Source organism: Leptonychotes weddellii, chromosome 3, assembly GCF_054177405.1.
Source record: "Leptonychotes weddellii isolate Sample4059 chromosome 3, ASM5417740v2, whole genome shotgun sequence".
Lineage (NCBI taxonomy): Eukaryota > Metazoa > Chordata > Mammalia > Carnivora > Phocidae > Leptonychotes > Leptonychotes weddellii.
In genome coordinates this window covers 136,913,121-136,919,347 of record NC_138371.1, presented here as the reverse complement: position 1 = coordinate 136,919,347, position 6,227 = coordinate 136,913,121, and the positions used below count along the sequence as shown (strand labels likewise).

At 36.9% G+C, this 6,227-nt stretch overlaps 1 pseudogene; it reads left to right on the top strand.

Annotated features, from left to right (window-relative positions):
* The first annotated feature begins 3,602 nt into the window (after window positions 1–3,602).
* On the top strand, window positions 3,603–5,073 carry LOC102739039 (protein SET-like; annotated as a pseudogene).
* The last annotated feature ends 1,154 nt before the right edge of the window (window positions 5,074–6,227 follow it).

Here is a 6,227-nt window from a genome sequence, read left to right as displayed (position 1 = left end):
CGGAAAGACCTAAGTGCCATCATTATTGTTTTTTTTGAAATGTCAGTATACTGCTAAATCACTGAGTGCTTATTAAATGAATGAAAAGAAAGAATGAATGAAATTTTAGATGTGACAAAAGTTTTGCCTTATGTAATTTTCTTAAACTTTTTTATAATGCATGATTATTTTAATTGGGTTTCACATTGGAATGAAAATAATTTAGTCTGGGCAAGAAAAACAAAAAAATACGGTCCAAAGTAGAAGGAAATTAATATTCATTTCACAGCTATAACATCAATCGGGTTATCAGACTGTGGTAACACAGCATTTTCCTCAGGTATTTTCCAAAATATGTACGCTTTTTAAATTTGCTTTTCTTTTCTTTTTTTTTTTTTTAAGATTTTATTTATTTGACAGAGAGAGACACAGCGAGAGAGGGAACACAAGCGGGGAGTGGGAGGGAGAAGCAGACTCCCTGCCGAGCAGGGAGCCCGATGCGGGACTCGATCCCGGGACTCCAGGATCATGACCTGAGCCGAAGGCAGTCGCTTAACCAACTGAGCCGCCGAGGCGCCCGATTTTTTTTTTTTTTAAACTAGACAAACTTTCGGCCAAACTGAGAAAAAAGGGTGAAAACTCAAATGATATTGGAAATAAAAGAAAAGACATTACAACTGATGCCACAGATATAAAAAAGAATCACAAAAGACTGCTTTGGACAACTGTATACCAACAAATTGGATAACTTAGTGGAAATGGATAAATTCCTAGAAAATTACAACCTACCAAGACTGGATTGTGAAAAAATAAAAAGCCTGTACAGATGAATAATGAGTAAGGAGATTGAATCAATAATTAACCATCCCAACAAAGAAAAGCCTCACTGCTGTATTCCACTAAACACTTAAATGAAGAATTAATGCCAATCCTTCTCAAACTTGGCCAAAAACTGAAGAGGAAGGAACACTATCAAACTTATTTTGTGATGACAGATTTATCTTGATACCAAATCCAGACAAAGACACTACAAAAAAAAAGAAAAGAAAAGAAAAGCAAGCAAGCAAGCAAAAGAAAAACAAAGGCCAACATCCCTAATAAACATAGATGCAAAAAGATTCAACAAAATGTTAGCAAACTGAATTCACCAACACTTTATAAGGATCATACACCATGACCAATAGGATTCATCTATGGGATGCAAGGATGGTTCAACGTATGCAAATTAATAAATTTAATACACTACATTAACAGAATGAAGGATAAAAAGCATATGATCATCTCAACAGATGCAAAAACATTATTTGACAAAATTCAACACACTTTTATATAAAATCTCTCAACAAACTAGGAAGAGAATAAAATTAAAACAAAATAATAAAGGCCATATGAAAAATTTCACAGCTAACATACTCAGTGTTGAAATACTGAAAGCTTTTCCTCTAAAATCAAGAACAAGGTAAAGATACCTCTTCTCACTAATTCCATATCACACAGTACTATAAATCCTAGCGACAGAAATTCAGCAAGAGAAAGAAATAAATGATACCTAATTTGGAAAGAAGTAAAATTATATCTCTCTGCAGATGACATGATTTTGTATATAGAAAACCCTAAAGATTCCACTAAAAAAAAAGTGTTAGACTCAATAAATGAATTCAGTAAAGTTGCAGAATATAATATCAACATACAAAAATCAGTTACATTTCTATACAGTAAAACCAACTCTCTTAAAATTCAAAACTTAAGAAAATTTTTAAGAATTAAGAGAAAAATCCCATCTACAATAGCATCAAAAAGAATAAGATACTTTAATGTAAATATAATTAAGACTACAGAAGATTTATTTATACTTGAAAATTATAAAATATTGCTGAAAGAAATTAAAGAAGACACAATAAGTGGGAGAATACTCCCAAGTTCATCGATTGGTTCAGAAACAAACCCAGAAACAAGTATTGTCAACTCTTCTTTGCCAAGAGTGCCAAGAACCCATAAGGATAGTCTCTTGAACAAATGGTGCTGGGAAAACTGGATATCCATATGCAAAAGAATGAAACTGGTGTCTTATACCATATACAAAAACCAACCCAAAATGGATTAAAGACTTAAACATAAAACCTGTAATTATAAATCTTCTAAAAGAAAACATAGGCAAAAGCTTTATGGCATTGGTCTTGTTGGCAATGATTTCTTGGATATGACTCCTAAAGAACAGACATTAGAAGCAAAAATAGACAAATGAGATTATAGCAAAGCAAAAAGCTTCTACCCCAAAAAGAAAACCATAAGCACAATGAAAGGACAACATATGGAATAGAAGAAAATATTTCCAAATCATATATCTGATACGGGGTTAATGTTCAAAATATATAAAGATGTTCAACTAAATAGCAAAAAACAAAACAAAATAAAAAACCAAAAGAGACCCCAAAACAACAAACAAAAATAAGCCAAATAGCTTGATTAAAAAATGAACAAAGAAGCTTAATAGACATTTCTCTGCAAAAAATATGCAAATAGCCAACAAGCATATAAAAAGAAGCTCAATATTATTAATGATCAGAGAAATGGCAATCAACATCATAATGAGATGTCGCTTCACAACTGTCAGGATGGCTATTATCAAAAATAAAATATAAAAGGGGTGCCTGGTTGACTCAGTCATTAAGCGTCTGCCTTTGGCTCAGGTCATGGTCCCAGGGCCCTGGGATCAAGGCCCACAACGGGGTCCCTGCTCCGTGGGAAGCCTGCTTCTCCCTCTCCCATTCCCCCTGCTTGTGTTCCCTCTCTTGCAGTCTTTCTCTGTCAAATAAATAAATAAAATCTTAAAAATAAATAAAAAATAACAAGCGTTGGTAAGGATGTGGAGAAACTGTAACTCTAAATACTGTTGGTGGACTATAAAATGGTGAAGCCACTGTGGGAAACAGTATGATGCTTCCTGAATAAAAGATTAAAAATAGAACTATCATTAGCTCTAGCAATCCTACAGAAGTAGGCCATGTATCCAAAAGAACTGAAATCAAGATCTGTATTTCCATGGTTATTGCAGTATTATTTACAATAGCCAAGCTATGGAAGCAACCTAAATTTCCACTGTTAAAATCAAAACAAACGCATACCAGCATTGAAAACTCTAAGCAGATAAAACCAGTTTAGCATGCAAAGTATAATTAAACTTATTTTGCAAAACTAGCTTGACCCAGGTCATTTCTTATTTATGCCTCTGGAAATCATAAACAAAACTTACACTGTCTCCCAAGGTTAGTATGAAATAACTACTGACCAATTACCTATCATTTAGGAAAATTAAAATAACCAATCTCTGTAAAGGATAACATTTAATGCCTTCTCACTACATAAGCCGCTTTATAACAATATATCCCTGAGTTTTCTTCTATGTTTTGGCTTCAGTGCCCCCAGTTCACAAACTATCTTTTTGGTGTGTGTGCAATAAATTTCGACAAATTGCTACTTTGGTGATTCACTGGTTTTACTTCTGCTGTTTTTGAACTTATGACACCACTGAAAGATGGATGGATAAAGAAAATGAGGCATTTACATGCAAAATAATATTATTCAGCCTTAAACAAAAATGAAATTCTGCTATTTGCAATAACATGCATGAACCTATAGGCTGTTTGGTAAGTGAAATAAGCCAGTTAGAGGAGGGCAAATCAGGGATGATCTCACCTATATGAAGTATTAAAATGGCCAAACTGAGAAACAAATAAATGGTGGTTTCTAGGGGCTGGAATGAATGATATGGAAAGTTCTGTTCAAAGGGTATAGTTTCAGTTATTCAAGATAAATAAGTTCTAGAGATCTACTGTACAATGTTATGCCTATAATTAACAATACAGTATTGTACCCTTTTTAAAATTTGTTCAGAGGGTGGACCTCTTTTCTTACTCCGACAAAGACAAAAACTATCACTTAATTTTTCAAAATTAATAAAAATAATACCTGCTTTAAGATACCATAAGACCCCTTGCTGCTGCTGATGTGAGGAGGAGGTGGCTCCCAGGAGAGGGAAAAGAGAGCTAGAGCACCAGGAGTAAGAAGAGCTAAACGCCTGCCTGCCACATCCTTGGCGCCACCAAGCCTCTGAAGGAGGAAACCAGGCTGACAGCACGCTGCGCCAGTCCAGTCGGTGAGCGTGCGTGTCTGGAAGAGAGGGCCGCGTGCGCAGTAGAGGAGGCGGGACCAAGCACGCACGCATGCGTGGCTGAGCGGAAACCGCTGGCGTCTTCTTTACCGTCCTTTCTCATCCCGTCCCTGCTGCACTCCTCTCAACCCCCTGCAGGAGCAGCACCGTGTAAGCACCAGCTCCCTTAAAGGGAGCTCAACACCAACCACGGTGGAATCGAGACCTCAGAAAAAGAACAGCGAGAAGCATGGGATTAAGTGCAAATGAAATAGACTTAATGAACAAGCCAGTGAGGAGATTTTGAAAGTAGAACAGAAATCTAGCAAACTCTGCCAACCATTTTTTCAGAAGAGGCTGAATTGAGCAAGATAATCCCAAATTTCGGTGGAATCACATTTGTCAACCATCCACAAGTGTCTGCCTGCTTGGGGAGAAGGATGAAGAAGCACAATTTGACAAGAGTTGAAGTCACAGAATTTGAAGATATTAAATCAGGTTACAGAACCAATTTTTTGTTTTCACAAAAACCCTCACTTCCAAAACAAAGTTCTCTACAAAGAATTTCATATGAATGATAGTAATCCATCTTCAAAATCCACTGAAATCAAATGTAAATTTGGAAAGGATTTGACCGAAATGTTCAAGTCATACACAAAATAAAGCCGGCAGGAAGAGACAGCATGAGGAACCAGAGCATTTCTTAACCTGATTTACTGACCATTTTGATGCAGGTGCAAATGAGTTAGGAGAGGTCATCAAAGATGATATTTGGCCAAATCCATTACAGTATAGTTTCTGACATGGATGATTAATAAGAGAAAGGAGAGGAAAATGATGAAGAAGAAAAAGGATTGGAAGATACTGATGAGAAGGGGATGAAGATGATGGTGATGAAGATGATGATGGGGGAGGGGAGAGAGGATGATGAAGGAGATGACTAATGAACACTGATGGGATTCCAACCTTACTTTTTAAAATTTTCTCCAATCCCTGGGAACAAGTTGCAGTTTTGTTTTTGTTTTTTTTTTTTTGTCTTTCTTTCCTTCTTTCTTGCTTCCTTCTTGTACCTTGTGACCCTGTTTTTGAGGTTTTTGAGGAAAGAATGTCCTTTTTACCATGGTTCTTAACTTATTTGGGGGTGGGCTATACCTTGAGCAGAATATAGTGGGAAAAGAATCTCTACCCTTTTCTGTTCCAAATTCATTTTTGTTCCTTCCAGTCTTTAATAAAAACTATGGAATTGGGGCGCCTGGGTGGCTCTGTTGGTTGGGCGACTGCCTTCGGCTCAGGTCATGATCCTGGACTCCCGGGATCGAGTCCCACATCAGGCTCCCTGCTCGGCAGGGAGTCTGCTTCTCCCTCTGACCCTCCTCCCTCTCATGCTCTCTGTCTCTCATTCTCTCTCGCAAATAAATAAAATCTTAAAAACAAAAAAAAAAACTATGGAATTGACACCACTCTGCTCTGGGAAAAAAGAAAACCCTCTGCTTCCTTATTTCTGCTGGAACCTGGAGGGTACTAGACCCTTGTGTAGTAGTGCATAGAATTCTGTTTTCCTCTTTCCTCTGTGTATTAGGCTCAGAGATTACACTGCCTCTCTATGTGAAAATGGACAGTTAGCACTTACCAACATGTATTTGTCTACTTTCTCTTGATTAAAAAAAGAAAGAAAAAAACGTTAAAAACTGGGGTTATAGAAGGTCAGAAAAGGGTGTGTTTGAGATGTTTGGGTGAGTTAGTGGGCATTTGACAACATGGTTTTTCCTTTGGCATGTTCAGTTGTGATGTTTAACAGACATCCTTGCAGTTTAAGATGACACTTTTGAAATAAAATTCTCTCCTAATGATGACTTGAACCTTGCCACTCAATGGAAGAATCAGCAGAACCTGTAGGATCTTATTTGGAATAGGCATACTCTATTGTAATTTTGTTCCTATTTATTTTTAATTTTCTTTATGGTTCACTGGATAGGAAAGATAATGCTTAGTTTTAAACATTAGAAGTGTACCAGGTGCGGGGCGCCTGGGTGGCTCAGTCGGTTAAGTGACTGCCTTTGGCTCAGGTCATGATCCCAGGGTCCTGGGATCAAGTCCC